Genomic DNA, 26,381 nt, shown 5'->3' on the forward strand with positions numbered 1-26,381 from the left:
CTCGGCATCAGCCCGGAGCTGCTTCTGTGTACAACTGTTGGCGCAAGCTACATTAAAGTGATGATTGTTAAAACGGAACAAGACATGAGTGCAAGGATCTGAACACCACGTTCCAACATGAAACAAGGAAACAGGGCACGCGCACTCGAATAAACAAGATATGACAGGAGTGTCAGGGCTCTGTCACAAAACCACGAATAAAATAGACTGAAATGACAGAACCCTGACAAGCGTACTTTGAATTGTCTTGGAGTACCATATCAGAGTAACAACTATTACCACCACTGTAAAACAAAAAATTCAAATAAAAAATAAAATATTACAATATATTTATAATTAACAAAATAATTTACAAAATATTACTTTAAATTGTATTTTAAATGAAAAACATATGGTAAAATGATTAATTATTTTCACAGTTTATTTTTAAATTAAATACATATAATAAATAATATGATTACCACCTTGAAGTACCATATCAGAGTACCGCCTGATTGCACCACTGTAAAAAATAAAATAAAATACTTTTAAATTGTGTTTTTAAATAAAATACATATGGCAATATGAAAGTATACTTTGAAGTACCATATCAGAGTACCGCCTGATTGCACCACTGTAAAATAAAATACAAAATAATATCAAACAAAATACTATAAAAATATTTTAATAAGTATTAAATTATTTTAAGTATTATTTAAATAAATACTAGTAAATACTAGTAAATAATAGTAAATACTACCACAAAAATACTAAGCAGTACAACTGGTTTCAACCATGATAATAATAGAAAATGTTTCTTGAACAGCAAATCAGCAATGAAGACTGGAGTAATGATGCTGAAAATTCAGCTTTTCCACCAGAAATAGATGTAACGACTGGACTGAGCAGACACACAATTATTTGTTATATTTAACAAACAATCTTTAAAACCCACTCTGTGAGTTCCATGGACTATCCCCCAAAAGTGCAACTATCACTCCAAGTGGACTGTTACCCGGACTACCATCTGATAAGACTGTTTTATTACTCAAAAGTATAAAACAGTACAGTTATTTCCCATACCCCGGAAATAAACATTTCTTAGAATTAATAAACAATTAACACTGGGTGTTTGCTGGGTGAACAGGTTTGTTGATTGTAATATTAATTCCATTAGCTGATCCAAATATAAAACGTGGTGCAAATGTTAAGAAAAGTCTAAGAGGAATCATCCTAGACAAATCTACAAACAATCATCCTATGCCAAAAAAAAGAAAAGTCTCTGTAGCAGTATAAAGTTGTTGAACCATTTGAGACACACCTACTCACTCAACATGCCTCCTAGTAAACTAGACCAAAAGCATTTCTACCTCAAACCCAAGCTTCAGAAACCCCTAGATGAAAACATTCAAGAGTGCAAACACTCACACTCATGCACAACACATATAATTATTATTCAGAAAAAGCAACATGATGAGAGGCCCATGTGCTAGTTGAGTTTTTCTCACAGTCCCTGTGGGTGAGGAGCGGCAGAAACCCTCTGTCCGTTCCACAGATATCCTAAGAGGCACACACACAAACACGCACACACGGGACACAAATGCAATTTATGGCAGGAATCAGAGAGTTTGCAGCTCAGTGCTCAGGCAGGAGAGATGAGGTTATCACCTCTATCTCCACGCCGGTGGGGGCCGCAATAAAATCATACCTCAGCGACAGGGCCCGGCAATGAGATTTGCAGGACAGTTGTAAATGTTCGAAAGTGCTTTCTCTCTCCCCAGCTCTCTCTCTCTCTCTTTCTTTCTATCATAAGGGCACCATGGTATTTCACCCCACTTCCCACCAACAGCAGAGGCTTTAAGGCACGTATATTTGGAAAGGCTTCACGCTCAAATATAACATTTAGAGCTGCAGGAAGGACAAAGCTTAGCTGCTTGTTCGCTTAGCACAAAAACAGCACACAAACAAGAAGAAGATCTACCAAAGGCATCAAAACATGATTTCAAATATATATAAGGTTCTGAACAAGTGCCATATTTATCCATCAATGTATTTACATGGTACATCAATGTATAAGAAAACCATAATGCTACCATGGTTCAAGGTAAACCATGGCTTTTATCAAGGGCGTAGATTAAATAATGGGCTTAAATTAGAAGATTACTGTTTAATGTAGTAATACATGTACTGCTAATAATTATATATTCAATATGTATTCAATTTATCAAAGTAATATTTATTAAAACAGTTCGAAATCATTATTAACTAAATGCATTCTATTTTTATAAAATATTATGTGCACAAATAAAATCCTAATGTTTGTTATTGTGCACTCTGAAGTACCTTGGAGAACCAGCAAAGTACCATGGTATTACTATCTGATACCACCACTGTACCGTTACGGTTTCAAACATGATGCAAAAGTCAATGAGGAATCCTCATAGTACAAGCACTTGTCTTGTTCCAACAAAATATTATTTTGGAAATTTTATTTGAATTTTGATATTTCCATCTAACAGCTGGAAGAACACCTGGATAGTGAGGTCAGGCGCTCATGTTGGGCAATGGGGCCTGATGATTTCTCCTTCTGATGACTATACTGTCAGATAATCAGCATTAGATGGGTAAAAAATGACCTAAAACGACATTCCCCTCACTTATTGTTAGCATGTAATGCCTTACAGTAATGAGCTAGGGCAGACTGGTGTAGTTTATTGTCAAAACTCTCGAGTCGATGCATTCAAGCCACTGAAAAGTTATTCAATAACAAACCAAAGTTCTTGTCCTCTCCTCCCTCTCACGCTCTCTTCCTCTGAGCAAGCAGCTTGTAAGTGTGGAGCACTTCATCTTTGGTAAATGGCTATATGATACCTCCTGGCTTAAGTGGAAGACTAAAAGGAAAGTCTTTAAAATCACAATCGAACTTCAACAAGCGCACCCAGGCAATAGAGCCATCCATCAGCAGACAGGTACTGCTCGGTAATATCACCTCAAGTGAGGTGGAGACTTCATCTCAATAAAAGCCCTCCTTTTGTGAATGCAACGGAAGAGGGATGAATATGGAGATGCATTTGGAAGGAATATGTTTTTTTTTATTGCCGTGGTAACCCGACGCAAACTGTCACTGACACCCCCCTCACCCCACTCCCCATCCCATCCCAGAATAATGAAAATACATACAAAACGCATCGCTCTGCATCTTAGAAATGTCATTGCATAAATAATGCAGAGACTCCCCCTTTTGCATCCTAAGGGTCTATATAACACACATGGCACAAAATGGATGGCGCTCCAGCATAACAAGGTCTGGTCGTCATAAAAAGCTTTCAGACAAATGGCGTACCGTCCTCTCCAATAAATTACGAGATGCAAGGAGGAATGAAACACCGCTTGGCTAAATAAATGCACCGACATACGAGGGGACAGAATGGCACATAATTTATCCTATTGTTTCTACGTCTAATGCTGACTTCACCCCCTCGTCTGTCCTCCAGTTTATAGAAGTGATTTGAGCTATTGTACTAAACTCTTTGTTATGTATAAACATATGCAGATGTCCCGTGCCACTGAATATCCTGAATAGGTGCATATGTGTCTGTTGTTGACAGCTGGTTTATCTAAACAGTCAGATTTTTCCAGCAAACAAGTGTGTGTGAGTGTGTGTGTGAGAGAGAGAGAGTGAAGGAAGGCAGGTGGAGCTCCAGTTGTCTCTCTCTGAGATCTCAAATGTTCTGACATCTATCTGCCCTCAGGACAGCAGTGGGCTGCCAGAGTCCCACAAGGCTGTTTCATGGCAGGAGGGAACCAAGCAAGTATCTACCTGCAGTTTCTCAGAGATGTCTGAGGGAGATGAAAGGATGAGATGTTCATTACTGTAATGTACTAGCTTCATTTTCAAGCCATGTTACAGTCCATGTTAACAGACAACAATCAGAATCAAGGACTGGAACTAACCGTCTTATAAAAGCTGCAAGGTTATTTGGATCGACAACACCATTTACTAATTTACTAAGTGTGACGCTTGAATTGTCCTGTTCATAAAAGACCTTAAAGGAGCAGCTCAAATGCAGTATGAATGAATAACCAAGCAACAGTCATGAAAGTGTTGAACAACCAGTGATAGTGACAGATTTAACTGATGAAGATGGCGACTTTTATAAAAGTGTAATCAATTTATCAATTGATATAACTAGTGGTTGACCGATATATCAGCAAGTCAAATATATTGTCTGATATTTGGCTTTTTTTTCTTAAAATATTAGCATTAGCTGATACATTTTTAAAAGACAGCGACAGGACTTTTATTTTGACAGCGCTGACAACACCAGAGCCAGTGCACTGAAGCACAGGAGTTTCTATTATCCGTCTTGTTTAAAAGTTCAGTCTTATAAAGTAAAACAAATATTAGACAGCTTTTATTAGACTGAACTAATTACATTTAAATGTCTAATCAATTTTAACACAGTATGATATGACAGACAACTAGTTGTCTAGTATGGTTTGTCTCACACAGTATAAGTTAAACAAACTCACTCCCAAAATGAGTAAACACACTAAAAAAGATCTGAAAATAATAGTTTTCATTGCTGTCTACTTATATTATGATATATATTCTTCAGAAGCATCAAAGGCCACAGGTGAAGGAGTAAGATATCTTTTAGCACATCCACAGGTGAAGAGGGTTTTGTCTGTACAGCTGGATGAGAGAGGCTGTGGAGCGGATGATCAGAACAGGCAGAGGGCATTTGACCAGCTCGCTGTGGAAGAGTCTTAATCTTATTTCCCCTGTAATCCACACGCAGACTCCCGCACACAGTCAAGGCCGCCACATCGACACCAGACCCTGCGCTCCAGCCCGCCTGTAATTCTGACAGCACTATCACTCTGTTCTCCTCACCAGCAAGCAGGTCACAGCAAATCAGGCCAGAGGAGGAGCTTGTACAGTCGCTAGACTCAGCAGATGTGAGTGACATTCTGAAGTACTTCGATTCCGCTGATGTCACAGACCTCTGCACTACACAAACTCGGGTTGATCATATTATCTGGTCATCATGAGGTGTTTAGGGTTTCCCAGCCACTCTACAGTCAACATGAAATTGAAACTGGCCCTATTTACTTTCTAAATATGCATTTGAGTCTTATTGTGGATGTATTCCCCCCCAAAATGAGTAAAAAGTAGGAAATAAATAAATAGAAATAAAAGTAAACAAATAAATAAGTAAATGTAATTAATAAATGAATAATTAAATGAGTGCATACATACATACATCACTCAAACAATCAGTTGTAAAGATTTCGATCCACCTTGTTAATACATTAAATGCATTAATATATATATATATATATATATATATATATATATATATATATACACACAGACAAACCATGGGTCACAGGAGGGGTGGGATGTGGATCAATACTGGCTTGGGATGAGTGTCATCACGCATCTCAACCAATGAGAGCATTTGGGGAGGGCCTAAGTCTGCAGCAGCGCTCACATGAATGCTCCCAATCAAATTATTTAGGCTAAGCATCATCATTCACAAACCACTGTCCACTGTTATTTTTAACAGAAAAGAAAGCAACGTGCTCGTAATCACGACTTCATAAGTGGGAAATAGGAAGTTTCCGATAGCACGTGAAGACAGCAGAGAAGCGCTCTCGCTCAGCACAGTGGAGTGCATCGTTTTGTTAACTTTGTGGTTTATTATTTTGAGTCGTTTGGGATGCGGTAACACACGGCCCTCTCGCAATATATTGCTTTACAGATCTATCACTCTTGCTGCTCACAAATGTTCATGCAATCATGCCGCACGTATCATAAGTTCCGCGCTCCGGTGCGGTTAGCGCTCACACTCACTGATCTATATATAACTGAACCATGCTCTGGCCCACCTCTTCCAACTGAGCAAGGGCCGGCTAAACGAACCGCGCGCGAGCGTGGCACGGAGCGATCACACTAGTCAAATGAACCGGGCTTTAGGGGTCAAACGCGCTCGGGCACGGTTAAGATTGCCTAGTGTGAGTACACACTTATTCTCCCGTATCCTGCACACACGAGTCTTTACCCTCCCGCACCTGCACTCGCCCATCAAGTGTTGTCCTGCGCCGCACTCTGCTGCGTTAGGTCCCACGATAGTGCAGGTCTCTAAGGTGCCTGTTATAATGTTATGATGGAGGCTCTGGACTCTGAGCATAACTTGTTTTTCTATAACAAACTATAAAATATTTTTTATAAAAACGTTAGTGCCCTGGCAGTGGCAAATAGCTTGTTTTATATTTAATTTGATTACATTAATGTTATCAGTTGAGATTCACAAGAAATATTTTTAACTGCTACTATGTAAAAGGAATACTGCTGTAAAAAAGCACCTTATTTGTTTAAAGTGTTTGCAAACCAAATGTTATTGCATTTTTGTTCATATAGCAGTTGAGCCAGTATTGCTGTGTAGGGCAGCTTAAACTCTTAATAGAGTCACAGTGTTTATACTTTTCTGGGAAACCAACCTATAAATGTCCTACTTATAGTTGAGCCAACAGCTCTTCAATGCCACAGCCCTGATTGGAGAAAGTATTACACACTTCAGTCTGTAACTAAAATAAAACCCACAAGCTGAATCCCAACATTCAGTCCATTAAGGTCATGTTATGTTATGCTTTATGAAAATAAAACTGTACATTTCATAAAAGAAAATGTTTCCCAGAATGCCTTGCAGCTTCACAGTGAGCCCATGCTGAATCAATTCCAGCAGTAGCAGGAGAAGCCCAGCAGGATTAAACAGCAGCCTGGGCCTCGGCCAATTAATCAAAGCAGAATTGCTGTAGAGGCGAAAAGGCATTCACTGAAGTCTCTTTCTGCACACCAACAATAAGCACAGGCCATTTCATGGAACCTGCAGCATGTTTTAAAAACAGCGGGTCAGGCCGATGATGCTGCTTTGAGCTGAATGGTGCTCTCTGTGCGCAAACAGCTCTAGGCCAGAACTCGCAGGCCCTACCGGAACATCAAAACTTACAACACAGCACCAGGGCTGAAACCAGACCAGAATAATCAAACAGAAATGTCATTGTTCAAATCGCAGCTGAAGCCCCATCTTCTAAACCAGGCATGCTATGCTGATTCCAACCGGCTGACCTCGGCTTATAGATTCAGCCACACGTTACATTTGGTCTGGACTTAGACTTGGATTTAAAAGGGCTTGTGATGCCAGTGGTGCACAAATTACACAATTTACTTTTACTAAAGTGACAGTTCAGGCAAAACCGTTTATATTCATACAGTGAAACTTAATAGGGTCCAAAACAACACTGGACTGCATTGACTTTTACTGTATGGATGGAAAAAAAATAATAATAAAATATACAGTATAATATACAATAATACAGTATAATATAGAAATACTGTATTGAGCAATAAACATCAAGGATTGGATGCCAATGGGCTGATTTTTAAATCTATGAAAATAAATTCACATGGATTAAAATGGGAATCATCTTTAGACAGGATTTAGTTTGAGGCTAAAGGCTTAATTTGTTTCAGGGAAACAGTTCAGTGTGTTTATATCGTATGCTAAATTTTCTTACACTAAGATTTTTGGCCCTGTAAACAAAAGCTGACCCTCCAAATCCAGACAATAGCATTTTGTCTCCATGACAGGACAGCATCCATCAGAAATCTCATAAATGATTTGCTTTTATTACCATAAATCTAAAGAACTGCTGCTTGGAGCAAACAGCATTGCGGACAGAGGCCTAATAAACTAATAATGCTATTGAATAAATCACTGATTTATTAAACATGTCAGGAGATGTGAGGATTTTCAAACTTCTTTATTTGTATTGCTCAGCATGACCGTTCTAGACACATCCACAGCAGGGCTTCATTACTTGTCTGTCTGTCTAATCACTCATAGGACAGATGCAGGCACCCTCTTACGCTAATAAACAGGACAAGGCCATGACAGACTCTTCAACAATCGCAGCACTTGTAGCTTCAGTGGACTCAATATAGCATTGGTCAATGGCATGATCCATAACCTCCATAAAGTTATATAAAGAGTAGGGGGGAGATTGGGGATGATTGTAGTTTATATTTATTTGTTTTTCAATTTTTCCTTCACATAGTTCACAGACTGCTACAAACTTAAATGTCAGATTTGGTGTAAGAAACATAAATATATAGCTAAATGAAATATCGCCATTACAATTTTTTAATGTAGAAAGACCAAATAACTGAACTGAATACAAGAGTGTTACAACTCTTTGTAAAAAAAAAAATACAATAATATAATATAATATAATATTATATTATATATACAGTATATATATATATATATAGGGTCACACACATATATATATATATATATATGTGTGACCCTGGACCGCAAAACCAGTCTTAAGTCGCTGGGGTATATTTGTAGCAATAGCCAAAAATACATTGTATAGGTCAAAATTACAGATTTTTCATTTATGCCAAAAATCTTTAGGATATTAAGTAAAGATCATGTTCCATGAAGATATTTTGTAAATGTCCTATTGTAAATATGTCAAAACTTCATTTTTGATTAGTAATATGCATTGCTAAGAACTTCTTTTGGACAACTTTAAAGGCGATTTTCTCAATATTTAGATTTTTTTGCACCCTCAGATTCCAGATATTCAAAAAGTTGTATCTCGGCCAAGTATTGTCCTATAACAAACCATACATTAATGGAAAGCTTATTTATTCAGCTTTCAGATGATGTATAAATCTCAATTTCGAAAAATTGACACTTAAGACTGGTTTGTGGTCCAGTGTCACATATTAGGATTGCTGCTTGGTTGCTGCCATTGACAGTGTAATCATCTTTCATACACCTAGAGATTAATATTATATATAAGTAAAATAAAATATAAAATATATATTTACAGTACATTCATAGGTATCCAGATTGACATCTAGAAAATATTTAGACATCCAGAAACATTTTTTTCTCAAATGTTTTTTTCTTCTTTTTATCACAAAGTGAAAACAATATATTTTTGACAAGTAGAGAGGGAGTTGAGTACACGCTGAATAAGTATAATCATACACAATTGTTAACCAACAATGTACTTCCTTGTCAGAGCAAATGCCCCCATTTGGAATGCAGGTAAATTAAGTTCCTTGTGCAAATGTCCAACAGACAGATGTCTGACACATAGAGTCAGCAGTAAGTGCACGGTGGTAGAGAATGAACTAGATAAGATATTTAATTCATGATCCAAGTTCCACATTCGGTCCAATTGCGTCCCATTATTCTCAGATCGAACCTGTTTGTGTGTGCGGAAAGGATATTCACAAAAAGACAATTCATTATTTCTACAGCTGGATGAAACTGATTGTCTCTGTGAGCTTTTAATCCACATCTCTGCGATCATGAACCGAGCATTGTGTTTTGACAATAAAAACCCTCTGCTCTCTGTAAACACCATTATATCAATGACCTTGACTCTGCTTGAGGTTTGAAGACCAGCCAGACAGCACTAAAAAGTTTCCTGAATCATATTCTAGATCAAATAATTTTTCACACTCCTTCAGCTCCTTCAGTTGGCGTTTTTTATTGGTGTTCTCCGCTACAGAGCAACGTTTGAAGGTGATTCTACCTGTCGGAGACTAGACCCTTCAGCAAGACTCAACCACGAGTTTTCACAGTTCTCGAAATAATGCCTGGAGCAGCTGCGTGTCCTTCTACTAATCAGCTTTAAATAGCTGATGACAATCTGGTTTGATTCAGGACACATTCAGCCACCTGAGCAGACAGAAATACAATCATCAAAACAGGCCAGAAAATCAAAAACATCTGCCTAGAAGAAAATATTCCACAATATAATGTGGACAACTGCAAACACAGAAACGTTATAAATACAGTTGTATATAATGTATCAGCATTCTCACACTTCATGTGGAAGATTGTGGGATCAACAGTGGAGCTAAATTTATATAAATGAGAGACAAAAATGTCAAGAGGCAGCCAGACACTGTGAGGGTGTGATTTCAAAATGAGCCAAAATATTCTGCATTTGTTGCTTAAATCATTACATGATAGTATATTTAAGACAGATTTAAAAAAATGATGCTCTTTTGAACTTCCTATTTATTAAAGAAACTTGAAAAAAAGATATACAGTACTGTGCCAAAGTCTTAGGCCATTAGTATTTTCACCAACAAAAAATGGTTTTAAGCCAGTTATTTCTATCTTTTGCTGTAGTGTGTCATTAGGAAATATCAGTTTACATTTCTAAACATTCCTTTTGCCATTAATTGTAATAATCCAGTGAGGTTTTTGTATGCAGAAGAAATCTGACAACAGCCAGTGCTCCACACAGAGATCTCTCTATATATATTTATATACATATACAATTTGTTGGGGCCAGGACTGTTAAAATATTATAGCATTTTTCATATTTATTATGATATTTTCTAGATAAATAATTACACTAACACATTTAAAAGGTAGCCATATTATGTATTTATTTATTTGGTCCAGCTCTCTCTGAGCATTTCAGTCCTAATGTATACTTTAAGTATGCACTTTGTTTAAAGTTGTTCATGTTGTTGTGTTAAGTCCACTAGGAGTACTTACTAGCAATATAGTGGTTACAAATATCAACAAACCTCTTGAACTTTACAACAGTTTCAGCCACCATCCAGCACTCAAACCTCACAGTAAATCAGTACAAGCACCAATTATGTGCAGTACCACAGCAAGCATACTTCACACACACACATCAGCACACAAGCTGACATATCACCCTGAATTTCAGACGCACAATATTTGCATTGAAATCGTTTGATATTTACATTGAAATCTGCTGCTCAGCCACAACTGTTCTGGCTAATATGCCACACGTGGTGTTTTATTTCACTGCCGGTTTAACGGCGGTTGCTCCATCTCCCAAGCATCCGTGTAAAAGTATCTCCTGGCTAACGCGTTAATTACACCTTCATTTATGAAATGAGCGGGAGACTTGGGTTTCTGTACCAGAGAAAAATCACATTACTCAACTAATTAATAACTTAATTCAAGCTTCTTGCACGTCAGGCGTGGCTGATTACATAATAATTAAAAGTAAATGGGTGACTTATTTAATGGCACCTTGAGAGCTGATAGAGGTGAATTGCTGTGATTAAGCCACCGCTGATCAACCGTCTTTTTTTTTAAAAAACAGAATTTTACCCCTGAAGTCCTCTTACAGCGTCATTCAAAGGTACAACATATATCATAATGTAAGTTAAGACCATTTTCAACATTCTTTTTGATCCTTAGCATTAAACAGGCTGTTGTACCTTTAAAGGGTTAGTTCACCCAAAAATGAAATTCTGTCATTAATTCTTACGGGTCTTACGGGTTTGAAACTACATGAGTAATTAATGACAGAATTTTAATTTTTTGGGTGAACTAACCCTTTAAGGCTTTAGCAAATTATCAATGTTAAGACTGGCTAACATTCATATACTAACAAAGTTCACCCTGTTGTGCATTACAAATCTGCTAAAACATAAATAGGATAAAAGTTGTGACATCAAAACCATTAAAATTTCAGATTGTCCCAGTTTTGAGGCTAGTTTTCATTAAGAATCTGGGTAAAATGGGAAGAGAAGCTTTGTTATGAACATTAGAGTATGTCTAAAAAAGAATATCATACTCTCTGTAAATAAAATAAAATAAATAAAATGAAATGAAATGAAATAAATCTGTAAAAATAGGGTAAAATGTACTGTATTAAAATTAAGGTATTTTCTATATTTTTTTTTTATTTATGTATTTGTTTGTTTGTTTGTTTTACAGGTGTTTTACCTATATTTTGAATTTTGCACTTCATTGTGTTGTGTTTCTGTAAAATTAATGGATAATGACCTGGCCGAAAATGGCAGAATTATTTTTATTTTATTATTATATTTTATTTTTTGCAGAGTACTCTTTTATTTCAAAAGAACAAATAAACAAATAAATGCTGTACTATCCGTAATATTCCATGAAAAACATGAAACACGAAAAAAAAAAAAACTTAAACCTGGTTCACATTGCTCTTCCAGCCTGCCTAGCTAAAATGGCCCTAAAGAGCCTTTAAAACCAGACATATAGAGTACTGCAGGATTATATATTTTTGAGTTAGTAGTTTAGGACTTCCGTCATCCCAAAAGGTTTGGTTAAATATCTTAAACAAATTCATGTGGTTAGCACAGAGTCAAGATATTATTGTTATTATTATTATTGTTCTACGACATAAAAGTAATATCCCCTTGAGATTTTTTTTTTACTTTTACTTGTCTTTGCTAACAAGCTTTTACTTGTGATTGCTAGCAATAGGCTAAATGGGACTAGAGAGGTTGTCAGAGACATTAAAAGTCATCACATTGAACAGGTAAACTCATCTAATCATATGCTCTTTCAAACTATTCTAACTCAAATATTTAGGCAAATATTATTTTTTTTTTTTTTTTTCCCAACTTAATTTTTTATTTTATCTTTTTAGGAACAAACTAAAACATACATAATATATATTTGTTCTTATGCGGGTCAACATAGTTCACTAAACATGAAATATAAACAAACTTATTTAACAAACCATACAAAAGTCATCCACTTAGGGAAAATCAATCAATCAATCAATCAATCATACAATAATGTCATCATAATAAAAACAATTTACAAAATTGTATAAATAAACTAATACTTGAATCCAACCAAGAGTGGCTTAAAGGCAGAGCCTTGCCTTGCATATCATATAATTTTTAACATTTTTATTATTATTATTATCATTTTTAATTATTATAGGTCCTATAACTGAATGTAAATCTCGTAAATTGGCCAAACTGGACAACCTTCAGTCCCAGTCTATATCCATTCCTTCTTACCAGGCTGTCTTTTTTTAAATGAGGACTGTTGCAATCTGAGAGTATATACTATTTCCCCATGACATATATTTCTCTAAATAAAGATAACCATTTGTTATAAGTTGGTTATGGTGATAGCTTTTTTGCAGCTACAAAGAGTATTTGGAGTAAATATTTTACCTCCTTAGATTTCACATCTTTCATACTGGCCCCAAGAACAGCCACCATGGGGTCTCTATTTATTGTTATTTAAATTTGTTTTCAAGTTTATTTTGCTTTTCTATCTTCTTTTTAAATGTTTCATTTTTTTTTTTTAATGTGGAAGCACATTAAATAATTTCCCTCTTAGCACAGCTTTTGCTGCCTCCCATAATGTTATGGGTGATTTATCAGGTTTATCGTTAATTTCTAGGTACTGTTCAAAATCTCTGGCCTTCCTAATAACGACGTATTCAACCTCCATCTACTGCACTTAGGTCTTTAGCCAACTTCCCAGGTAAATGTTTTTTTTTGTTGTTTTTTTTAAATAAAGACTGGTTAATGGTGGAGATGTTGAAGCACCCGCGGTGTAGTTTGTTAATAGCCTACATTTGGCTTTTTACTTCTGGCAATTGTATTTATGCTTTAAAATTCATTCAAATTGTGTTAATTTATGAAAATTTTCATGATGACCACAGAGTTGGTCACAGATCCTATCTTCTGCAATAATCCAAAACCAATGGAACAATCCTAGGGCGCTGCTAACTTCTGGGTTGGCCTACAAAAACTGGAAGTCTGGAAGGCCATAAGACGAACAAACCAGATTAAGCTGCATTTTTCCGCATGGATGGTCCCTTTAGAGCAGGGCTGTCCAAACTCGGTCCTGGAGGGCCGGTGTCCTGCAGAGTTTAGCTCATAGCCTAATTAAAAACACCTGAACCAGCTAATCAAGCTCTTACTAGGCATAGAAACGTCCAGTCAGGTGTGTTGAGGCAAGTTGGAGCTAAACTCTGCAGGACACCGGCCCTCCAGGACCGAGTTTGGACAGCCCTGCTTTAGAGTAACATATATTCTCTCCTGAATCCAGGGAGCACATTTACAGGATTTACTGTATGTTCTTTAATACCGTTAACAGGATAAGGCGACAGTATGCTAATTTCTACATGACTCCACAACGTATTGTCCGCCAAAGTGGCGCTTTCTACATTCCTTCCATAGAGTAACATATATTCTCTCCTGAATCCAGGGAGCACATTTACAGGATTTACTGTATGTTCTTTAATACCGTTAACAGGATAAGGCGACAGTATGCTAATTTCTACATGACTCCACAACGTATTGTCCGCCAAAGTGGCGCTTTCTACATTCCTTCCAGCATACAGCAGGTATGGTCCTCATCACCTGCTCATTATTTCTGAGCCAGATTAGCAAAGGCCGATTGGCTTACTCCTTTATCTATCGACTGGGTGATTATGCACTGACAATGTTAATGAAATTAGTCTCCTAATGCTTTTTGGACCTATTAAAAACGTGCAGATCCTCAGTCCACAAGTCTTTCAAGACACTCTTTTTTTTCCAGCAGACTAATAGAATTTCCAGTGAATTCAAATGAACGCTGGTGATGAAGAGGGAAAGCAGCCATTATAAATCATGAACACATTGCTTTGTTTTTCATTTGAAGTGTGGCAGCCTGGGACCACCATAGAGCTGAAATACAGCCAGGGAGAAGATGGCAATATGTGTGATTGTGATTTGGAAGAGAAGCAGTTGTACCGGAACACATTCACAGACATTTAAACAGAGCTCGACCATTAAAATTAGCATTTGTGTGGGTGAGAGCCACCTAGACTGCTAATACAAAATTAAGCCTTTACAAATTTATATGGACGTCTCGAGACTCAGATACAGTAATGGCTTTCTTTTATGAAAGTTAATTCAATTAAGTCCCTTTGCAGGGATAATTTGACATCTGGGTCGGAATAAATATGAACAAATTGCCTTTGTGCTGTAGCGCTTGGGGCTGCAGCAGGAGATGAGGGACGCTTTCGAAACAGGAAACATCTGAGGCAAAAATATGATTAAGATAACAATGTGCTGCTTTTCATATCCAACCACTGAGCTGCTCATAGACTGACATCCAGCAATGACCTCTGGGAAAAAGCAACAACAAGGCATCATTCACCATTTCCCCTAAAAACCCGAAGCGCTAGGAGGGAATCTGCAGTTCTTTGCCTGATCGTCAAAATACTGCTCAGTTAACCTGCAACGAAACACAACAAAGTCCCTGGTCACTACTTAGAATTGCTAGTCAGCGAGTTTTGTCTCACGTAAAATGCATAACACTCAAAAAACACGCCATCGTGTCAGTCCACACATCAAATGTGCAGTGCGTCTAATTAGGAGGGCTTGTCAAGAGTCGTTTGTAGCAGATGAAATCGATTTTTCTGAGCAGCGACGGCAGTCTAACAACAGATAAAAATCAAAGAAGTGTGAGAAAGGAGTGCGCAATTAAACATAAATAGCCCTGGGTTAAATGAATCTTAAAGTCTTTTCAATTTCGCTGCCACAACATGGCAAAAGGTCAATCTAGTATGAATGAAGCCTCATTTGCGGCACCACAGAACACAGCGTCGTTAAAAAATGAAAGAGAAATTGCGTGGGTGGCATCTGCTATCCCCGGTGATGACCATTCAGCTGAGCTCTAATCTCATCAGATGACTTCAATCAGCAATCGTTCTTTTTTTTTTTTTGGTTAACTTCACTCCAAAAAAGCAGCACCGATTGCGAGCACCAACAATGACTTTATTCTCTTGGTTTTTACAAATGGGTGGCATATCCCTTGATACAATCCCTTTTCATTTGTAACTGTCAAACGATCATGTTTTACCTCTTCAGTGTTGCTTTTGTCTCTGATCTTAAATGGAATCATATATGGGGAAACTCAAAGAGAGGTGTGATGGTTCCTGCTGTAGCACAGAGTGCTTATTCTCTTCTTCCATGAAAGGCTCGTGTATTACGAATGGAATTCTCAATTTTCCAAAGCACAGACAGTTACACAAACAACCATTTGAGCATGAAAAGGGCTCTGAATTACATTTTGATGTGAAATAAAAACCGAGATGGACCAAGTGCAAAAGAAAAAAAGAAGAAGAAATGGAACAGTTAAAGAGCTATGAGGCTGTTTGATCCCTCATTGATTTCTGGGATACCACAGAAACATCTAAACATCGTCATGCCAACATTTTCTCAAATATTATAAATAAAATAATCACTTGAGGTGGAATTATTAATAATTAACCTGTGATTTAAAACACTGACCCTGGAGCCGTGGCATAGCAGCTATGGTGCTTATGTGGGAAAAGCAAGTTCAAGTTCAAGGCTCTTCTAAATAGACAAACCTACCCGACATTAACTCTTGAAAAAAAAACAAGTGTACAAAAATCCAAAGTGACCTTAAACTCTGCGGACCCGGATACGGGTCCAAAATCGCGTTAAAAATGTGTATGCTTAATTTACATAGCCTTCCTTATATGGTATCAGCCCATATATGGGTTCATTTGAAAGCTTGGAGTGTCTTCTTTACAAAGAATACCATTCCTTTGTGGCTGTTGTAGTTCGAGGATGCGAGAATTGGAGGCTTTTCTCCGCATGGAAGAGTTGTAGCGAACACGACTCGGATCATATCAGTCTATGATTATCATATTACAAGTTATATATGATGAAGAACGGTCAGCGGCGCCGTGGAGAGGAATGAGCGCGCGTCTGGGTTAAGGCACACATATTTCTTTATTTATTTCAGATTTCAGTTCTTGTTATCCCTGGGAATTGAACCCATGACCTTGGCGTTGCAAAGTTTGAGCTACAGGAAGGCAAATAATCACAAAGCATTGACAAGTAACATATTAAATGAAATGTGAAATGTTGAAGACGAAAGACTGAAATATTATTTTCTTCTACAACATAATCCAATAGTCTTTGTTTTATTTACTGTACAACCTCAAAAAATATTTTGACAGCACTAAAGGCATTCTGGAACTTTTGCTTAGAGTCATTTGTGCAGTGCCTGGATTCATGGAAGAGATCCAGCTGTTCTATATGTTTCCAGGCCTCCACATGGAGAATAATTCTTTCCATACCAGCTATCAAACAGCATCTGTGGCAGAGAGCTGATTTAACATAACACATTCTGACAGTCACCTGAGGATATGAGCAGAACGAGTGGCACAATGGCACAAAGGAAGCTCTGCCCACTCTGACGTCCTCCCATTGCAAAAGCATCCTCTCAGCTGACAATGGATTTCCATTAGCTTTGAGTGAGACTAATTGATCTCCTTCACAAATGTTTTTTTTTTTTCCCCTACAGGTATATCAGAGGAAGGGACACAAGCTCTGAAAGAGAGATTGGAAAGCACATGCTCGCAAACCACCCGATCAATGGCCAGATGGCTCACTTGAGTCACATCAGGCAAGAAACTGCCAAGCAACTTATTTTTCAATAACCAACCTGAAGCACTGAGAGAGTGGAGAGGTCTGCTGTTCCCTTATAATGGTGAAAATATGCCACTTGGGATGGAGGATAAACCTATGCTGAAGAAGATACCACATTTTTTGCTTTTTCCTCCTAAGTGGATTAATAACCTGACACGTGTAGAGTGATATTAGGATCACATTTCAAAAGTGCTAACTTTTCTGACACGTCTTGTCAAAAATCTTCCATCTATCCATGACTGTGTAACAGTACACCAGTACAGAGTTCATACCTACATCTCTGAGTTTAAGAAAGTCAAACAAGGCTCGGCGGTATGATGTGGTGGCAGAAACAGGTTAATTGATATGGACTGAATTAATCATTTAAACCATAGTAGGCTATATATACAACATTATAATAAAAAAAAGGTGTAACACACTTCTAAAGCTTAAAAAAAATTGCTTATAAAATAATTGTTGTTTTAAATACTGTTTTATATTGTTTGAAATATAATTACAAATGCACAAAAATAATACGTGTATTCAGCAAATTAGATTAGATTTTATTCATATAAGATTGTTTGATCATATTGGACAATTCAGGGGCTGCACTTTGGAAACTAAATGTGTGTGAAGTTTGGGGCCAATAAGATTTGTTTCTTTCAAAGAAATAAATATTTGTATTAACATTTATAATGTTATAAAATAATTATATTACAAATAAATGTTGTTCTTTTGAACTTTCTATTCATCAAAAATCCTGAAAAAAATGATCATAGTTTCCAAAAAAAAGGCAGCACAACTGTTTTCAACACTGAAATTAATAATAATAATAATAATAAATAATAATAATAATAATAAGAAGAAGAAGAAGAAGAAGAAGAAGAAGAAGAAGAAGAAGAAGAAGAAGAAGAAGAAGAAGAAGAAGAAGAAGAAGAAGAAGAAGAAGAAGAAGAAGAAGAAGAAGCAGCAAATCAGCATATTAGAATGAAGAAGAAGAAGAAGAAGAAGAAGAAGAAGAAGCAGCAAATCAGCATATTAGAATGATTTCTGAGGGATCATAAGGCTGCTGAAAATTCTGCTTTGCCATCACAGGAATAAACACCATTTAAAAAATTATTACAATAGAAAACAGTCATTTAAATTATAATAATATTTTACAATATTACTTTTTTACTGAATGTTTTACCTAATCAATGCAGCCTTAGTGAGCATAAGATAAGTCTTTCTTTCAAACAAATTTAAAAAACAAATTTTACCGACCCCCAAAATTTTGAACAGTAGTGTAAATGTATATCTAACGACATCATGATTAATATAAAATTCTGGGTGTATCTTGATCCAACAAACCTGATGGCAAGAAGAAAAATGTCCAATAATCTTATCAAAGCCGGTCTTTCAGCCTCTGATCACATTCTGGTCACTTTGAGCTCAATTTAAATGAAATCTTAATCAAAAACAGCTCTTGAATGGTGTGCCCATATGTGTTACTGCCAAGTGTTTGCATGTAAACAGCAATGTAATCTATTGGGGAACATTCCCTTATAGCAAGTTAAGAGGAAGAAAAAAGTAAACTTGTAACCTTAGAAACAGTTCCCTAGGAAACAAGGAGCAATAAATGGAACTACAGAGATACACATGGAAAACACAGTCATGTAATTACGTCAATGATTTAAATGTGACAAACGGCAAAGATGACCAAAAACAAAACATCCAGAACTAGAACGCCATATCAAAACAGATAAAACTCACACCGGGTGAATAATTCTCTACTTTAAATGCAACGCAGATGATCCGGTCTCAGCAAATTAGTGATATTCCCAGTCACAGAGATGTAATTTCGGTGATGAACACGTGGGCCTAACAAGACTATTTTTAACGTGGCACGTGTTAACGATGCCATCCAACCTCGCATGCCCTGGCAAAGGGCCAGACATCTGCCACTGGGCCACATCTTTCACAAGGGAGTGACGCCATGTTTAATCACTCAGCCAGGTTGATTATCCCCTGTAGCCTCTACCATCGTACACGTCTGCAACACATTGTCATTTCGGGTGCGTGTGAGAGAGTGTGTACATGGCTGTCAGAGAGAGCTCTTCTTAAAACACCACCTCCACGAGAACCAGAAACAACAATAGCAAAACTTATCTATTTTCGCATGAGGAAACGGCTCACGCGAACTACCCGATAACGGAAAACCCCTCGTATTTCCTAAACACGCCTGCTTTAATTGCCTTTATTTGCTGCGAGAAATTAATTTCGAGAGAGAAGGAAAGCAAATGTGCATGAATAAGTTACTAGATAAACCCATTTCACGGTTTAACAGCTGGGAGTTGTTTCTGTAATTTTCCATTTTAGAAGGCGACGACACCAGTACACATATTTGGGATCGACGTCTTTGAGGAAGATTAATCACATCACATGCAAGGCAAATATGTTCCCCCTCGCCTGAAACAACTAATATGTCATTGGCAGGGGTTTAGGTATTAACACACGTGCATTTATGCTCAAGCAATCTGTGTTTGGCTTCATCTGAGCTCTGACTTCTTCCCGTTTAACGTTTACCACCGATGTACTTGAGCCACTGTGTCAGGGTGTATCAGCTAACGCAAGGCTGCGCAAGATTGTGATGTGTCACAAGCAGAAGTTGAGACCAGTTTCTCACGACATCAACACCTAATGATCGTTATCATACCGTGCTGTTCACAGCATCAGTTGCAGGCTATAATTATTGTGTCAAGGGACCAATGACATGAAGTCACTGCTGAGCAGTTTAGGATGAGAAGTAAAGACGGCTGTGACAAGACCAAAGTTATGCACTACAATAAGTTACTAGAAGGGCTCTACGATAACAGTTCTGATTAATAGCACTCCATAATAGAACACTGATGTCACAATACATGTGTACGTAGTGGCAGGCAATGAATTAAAAATACTACAGAATTTCCAAACATGGCAAAGACTTGATGTGTGACGTTAGACATAACATTGACAACTTCAATAATCTTTTTTTTTTTTTTTTTCATTTTTTAATATACCTTATTGGTTAACCTGACAGGCGGCACTAAACAGCAGTACCAAACTTAATTAAAACATATTTAAGAAGTCTATATTATGCTCATCAAGGCTGCATTATTTGATAAAAAATGTGGTAAAAACAGTAATATTGTGAAATATTTTTACAAATCAAAATAATGGTTTTTATTTTAAAATACTTTAAAATATAATTTATTTCTGTGGTAAAGCTGAATTTTCATCAGCCATTACTACAGTATTCAGTGTATTCAATGATCCTTCAGAAATCATTCAAATATGCTGATTTATTATTATCAATGTTGGAAACAGTTGTGCTGCTTAATATTTTTGGAACCTGTACACACACACACACACACACACATTTTTTGCACTCAAAACAACTACATGCTACACAATGGAATCTACACGACAGTCTCAAAACATGTTTTTAAACACTTAACTCTTTTCACATTAACATCTTTTAAAATATGGTGTGAGATGCTGAAAATGTACAAATGAACCAACAATTAAAAACCTCTATAAAGTGTTCCTGTGTGAATGCATCTGCATTTCTAACAAAGCTTGTCTTCAATAACAGCTCATCTTGTCACTCTTTCAAATGCCATCTGAGCTTTTTTTTTTCAACAAAACAACTGTCAGCACTTTCCACAAATATATCTTTTTTTTAAGTAGTAGAGGCATAAATGCCATGTTTTAAAGAGAACTTTATATTTACTATTTATATTTACTGATATTAACTATGTTCTCAACACAAATAATAATAATAGAAAATAAAACCACTCATATAAAATTTATTTTGACCTCCTGAGGTCGACAATCAACCTTTTCCTATTTTTTATTAAAGTATTTTGTACTCTGTTAGTGGAATGTACCATATTTCTGTGGTAAGGCTGAATTTTCATCAGCCATTACTACAGTATTCAGTGTATTCAATGATCCTTCAGAAATCATTCAGATATGCTGATTTATTATTATCAATGTTGGAAACAGTTGTGCTGCTTAATATTTTTGGAACCTGTACACACACACACACACACACACATTTTTTGCACTCAAAACAACTACATGCTACACAATGGAATCTACACGACAGTCTCAAAACATGTTTTTAAACACTTAACTCTTTTCACATTAACATCTTTTAAAATATGGTGTGAGATGCTGAAAATGTACAAATGAACCAACAATTAAAAACCTCTATAAAGTGTTCCTGTGTGAATGCATCTGCATTTCTAACAAAGCTTGTCTTCAATAACAGCTCATCTTGTCACTCTTTCAAATGCCATCTGAGCTTTTTTTTTTTCAACAAAACAACTGTCAGCACTTTCCACAAATATATCTTTTTTTTAAGTAGTAGAGGCATAAATGCCATGTTTTAAAGAGAACTTTATATTTACTATTTATATTTACTGATATTAACTATGTTCTCAACACAAATAATAATAATAGAAAATAAAACCACTCATATAAAATTTATTTTGACCTCCTGAGGTCGACAATCAACCTTTTCCTATTTTTTATTAAAGTATTTTGTACTCTGTTGGTGGAATGTACCAATATAAAAAAGCATGTAATCATCTCAGTGTCTCTGTCGCTCCTCTCTCTCTTTTTCATCTACACAGACAGCTATCCTCAAACAACCTGAGCCCCAGATTACCATTAAATCATTGATTAATGTTTTCCTTTTTTCCTCTTTCTGGCTAACGCTTATATTCTGTTACCCAAATCCAGGAGCCTGTGTTCAGTCTGCAGCTGGGGAGAAAGCGAGAGAGAGAGAGAATATTTCTCTCTCACGGGTGAACTGCCTCTGCCCAATCAGACCGCCATTTCGGCCTGGTGGGCGCTTGGCTCAGTTCGGGATTAAGAATGACACTCAAAGGAAGCTGAGCTTCAGCCAGTGGCCTGACACTCCGGCAGCAAACACACTCTGGCACTCTGTCTAATCTGGAAGAGCTGACACTAAAAGCACCTTGCTACATCTATAAGGAGGCTTGTCGTGTACCACTGCTTGCTTTCTCGCTTTTTCTCCATCAGTAAATCTAGCCGAGACTACAGGTAAAGAAAGCAAATACTGTGCACTATACAATAATGTTTTGTCAGAGCTCTCCCTCTCTCTCCGAACAGCTGGACCTGGAGGCTGTCAGTCATCCAAAAGCACGGTCAAATAAACTCATACTGGGTCAAACACAAAACCAACCCCTTAAGCTTTCGCTAAGGCTCTCATCATCCAAACATGTAAAGTGGCGTGGCCTTCACGTGTCATTTAAAAAGACAAGATGCATCAAATATTGAGTTACAAGCAAGGGTCCATTATTGTCCAACGTCAACTGCTGTTATGGTATAACAGATGAACAAAGCCATATGCAGCTCTTCAGTGCATCTCTATTAACCAAGATTACAGTCATTTACAATCAAGCCATTACACCCATACAGAGACCTTTACCCTGAAACCTCCCAAAGCTATACTCAGCATGACATTTACGCTCTGATTTCTCAAAGCTATACTAGAGTCCCTAACCATAAAATCTTCTTATGGCTAGTAACAAATGGCCAATAACACATTGAATTAAACATGACATTTTGAACTGAAATAGACTGAAACAGTATTATTTATATAAGAAAAATGTTTCATTTTTTCCTTATAATGAAAGTCAATACGGTCAAATGTTGTTTGGTGGCCAACTTACTCTTAAAATTTTTCTTTTGTGTTCCACAAAAAGAAATGAGGTTGAGTAAATGATGACAAAATTATCTTGCAGTTATAGAAATTTCAAAAACTATTTGCCAAACTCACAGTTCAACAATATATTCCAAATTAGCAGTAAAATGTGACATGAATGGTATCCTAAACTTTTGTTTCACAATACCAACCATGTTTCTTTTACGCTGTCATCAAACTAGCAATAAATGTATTAATAGGCTACCAAGCAATGCCTTTGTTGGTTGTGGATTGGCTCTTTTATTTGGTAGGCGGGACTTCCTTTACTAAAACTAGCACATTATTGCTGCGTCTCAATGTGCCTACTTATACTACACCCTTAAAGTATGTACTCTTTTCGTGAAGAAAAAGTACACACTTTTGAGTGTGTAGTAGAAGAGTAGGCAAGCTTTGGGACATACTATCACGTCACACAACTGCGTCTTTAACGGACGCTCTGTCGCATAGATACACGCACCCTGTCACTGTAAACTGGCCTGTCAATCATCTTGTCACAGTTAACATCCTCCACATTGCATTTAATTTAGCTTCCTACCATATTGGAGAGAAAAGAAGTAGCACATTGATCTGCCAGTCCCGGGTCTTTCATGCCGAGAACTCTGCTCATATTTTATGCATGATGCATTTAAAAGTTAACGACCAAACGCATGTTTAGAAAAGTTTACATTGCTGTTGCAGATGAAATATAACACAGATAACATTAAATAAATATTTTTTACCAGGTTAAATGTTGAATATTAGTAACTCAAACCCCTTTTTCTAAGCCTCTCTACCTAACTGCCGGTCGCACACATCCGCCATGTTTGTAGTTTTTAACACGTTTTATTCGTGTTTGTAGTTCTGGACAGAATCCTTCACCAAAGCGCAATGGATTGTGGGCAATATTAGCCATTAGAGTGTGCACAGATCCACACTTAAAAAATCGACCTGAAATAGTAGACCATCTGGGGACTTTTGGCATACTCTTTTCAACATACTATGCTTTGGGACACACTTATTCTAATCTCACATTCTATTTAGGATGGATAGTATGAACATTGAGACGCAGGGTATGTGTTCCAATCCCATCACTGTAAACATCTCTCCTAAAATCCCATAAAATTAAATAGCTACTTGAGAAATCCAAACGTAAAAAATACCAGGTCTGCCATCTGTCACTGACTATTGTCAATACTGCTTTTAAAAGAACTTGAAGAAAGAAAGTAAAAAGGAAAGAAAGAAAAATAAAGACAGAACTAATATTTCATACCACACGTATTGTTTCTTAGCAACTGCTTCCTGCTCGGGTCTATCGTGAGACTGGAAAGAGAGGCTTCAAAATGGACTCCATACTGTCTGTGAGCCCCTCGAGGGCAGATTCATCCTATTAATTACTACTACAGCAAGATATATTGATTTGAGCAAATATTGTGCTTCATTCCAATGACAAAACTAAGCAAACATTCATTCTCCTTCGACCATCTCCAACTTCAACATTAACAACTTCATCCTGCAAAGCCTCAAGTGTTCTTGTCATTCAGCATGCTGAATGTCCTTTTGAGCTACGGATAACAACACTAGACATCTTAAAACACTCTTCAGCACAATTATCTGCTCTGACTGTCCTCAGAGACCTTGTTTATGTTACATACAGAGCTTGTGGAAAATACAGTATGCTATTTAACTTCATTGAATTGAATACCAGGTTATTCATACTGTTACAATGCATTTGTTTTAAAATAATCTCATCGCAGTTACTCTTCTCAAAAAGTGATGAATATAGCAATGACTGAGGTTCCTTTCATTGAAGCATCACTTGTTTTTTAGGACACACTGTTTTGGAGAATGAAAATACTCTCATTAATTGTACTGTTCATCTGGTATAGGCTGATATGGATTTAAGAAATTAATGAATCAGTAATGTAACACTTAACATGACTACTAAGGAGTAATGCCATTACAATCTAGTAAAAGGTTCGCATTATGCATCTGTAAATCGTCACTTCAGCAACAACCCAAACGTGCTGCTTTCTTTCTCTTGCCCTTTTTGTAATTCTCCATAGTCTGCACTTTTGAAAATCAAAGTTAGAGAGATGTTTTTACCAGAGCGAGTAAGCAATCAGACCTATAGAGCGTGTTCTGTTTTTAGTGTCCTTCTTTCAGGGTAAGAATAGAAAAGGAAAGAAAAAAAACTCTTTGAATGACCCTGATTTCACGCAGATTTCTCGACTAGCTGCCTTCATCGCAGGAAAAGCTCAGCACTCCTGCAACAGTCATGACCAGACCTGTCATTCTCTTGGACAAAAGAAACATCTCACTGATTACATGACGCCTGGATTTCTCTGAACATAAGTACTTTTTTATAGGTGTACTTTTTACAAAAGAAAAACAAAAATCTCAAAACATCAGCCTAATTAAATGGAGACAAATTAAATTAGTTAAAGACAACAATCAGAGAATGCTGTAATCTGATTTTGCATGTTCTTTAGTGTTTTGGTGCATGATAATAAAATCTATCAACACCACAAACACACACACACACACACACACAAACACATAAAAAAATGGTCAAATACTTTAAAGTGAAATAAGCCAGTCTGTGTTTAGTCTTTTGAGATTTGGAGAGAGAGAAAGAAAAGGTAATACAGCAAATACATAAACCATTCTTTTCCCCAGCACACAAATCCACATATTTGATCAAACCCAGATTAGTTCCACCTCATTGGTCCCAGAGAATTATGCTATATCATAAGAGATTATATTAGCAAGCTTAAACTACAGATAATTAAGTCAGTGTGATATTGTGTAGCTGAAAAAGAGAATATACAGTACATGAAGTAGCTTGAGAGCCGCTATATGAGAGAAAACCACTTGAAACATGGGTAGAATCCTAAAGAGGAAACTATTCTCTAGCTGGAGAGATCTCTTCCGGGAATTTGCACAAAAGTAATTTCACATTAATTAAAGGAGACGTGAATGAGTACAAGGAATAGAATGGACTTCTGTCTGTGTGAAAACCTAGTTCTGTGATGTGACAAACTGTAGAGAGAAACAGAATTTTCAACAAGGAAACAAAAAACGGTTTGTTCACTGTAAACATAATATTGCTGTGCAACATTACACGGTTTATAGGAAATCAGGATAAGTTTGATAGTTAATGCATATGGTGAAGGACCAATCAGACTTTACACTATTTTTTTAAATTATGAAATGTAAAAAGTATATGAGAATTTATTAACAAATTAATGAATACATTTAATAAATACAAAATAATCAAAAAAATAATATAGAATTATTTTTTAAATGTAAATGTGATAAATAAAGATATATATATATATATATATATATATATATATATACAGA

General features: G+C 36.6%; 1 protein-coding gene across 1 annotated transcript in view; it reads right to left on the bottom strand.

Moving 5' to 3' along the window:
• LOC107674504 (neuroligin-1-like) overlaps window positions 1–26,381 on the bottom strand; it is a 79,510-nt gene that overhangs the window by 37,084 nt on the left and 16,045 nt on the right. The gene's annotated exons all lie outside the window — the stretch shown is intronic.

This window comes from Sinocyclocheilus anshuiensis, unplaced genomic scaffold (assembly GCF_001515605.1).
Source record: "Sinocyclocheilus anshuiensis isolate Anshui unplaced genomic scaffold, SAMN03320099.WGS_v1.1 scaffold572, whole genome shotgun sequence".
Taxonomy (NCBI): domain Eukaryota; kingdom Metazoa; phylum Chordata; class Actinopteri; order Cypriniformes; family Cyprinidae; genus Sinocyclocheilus; species Sinocyclocheilus anshuiensis.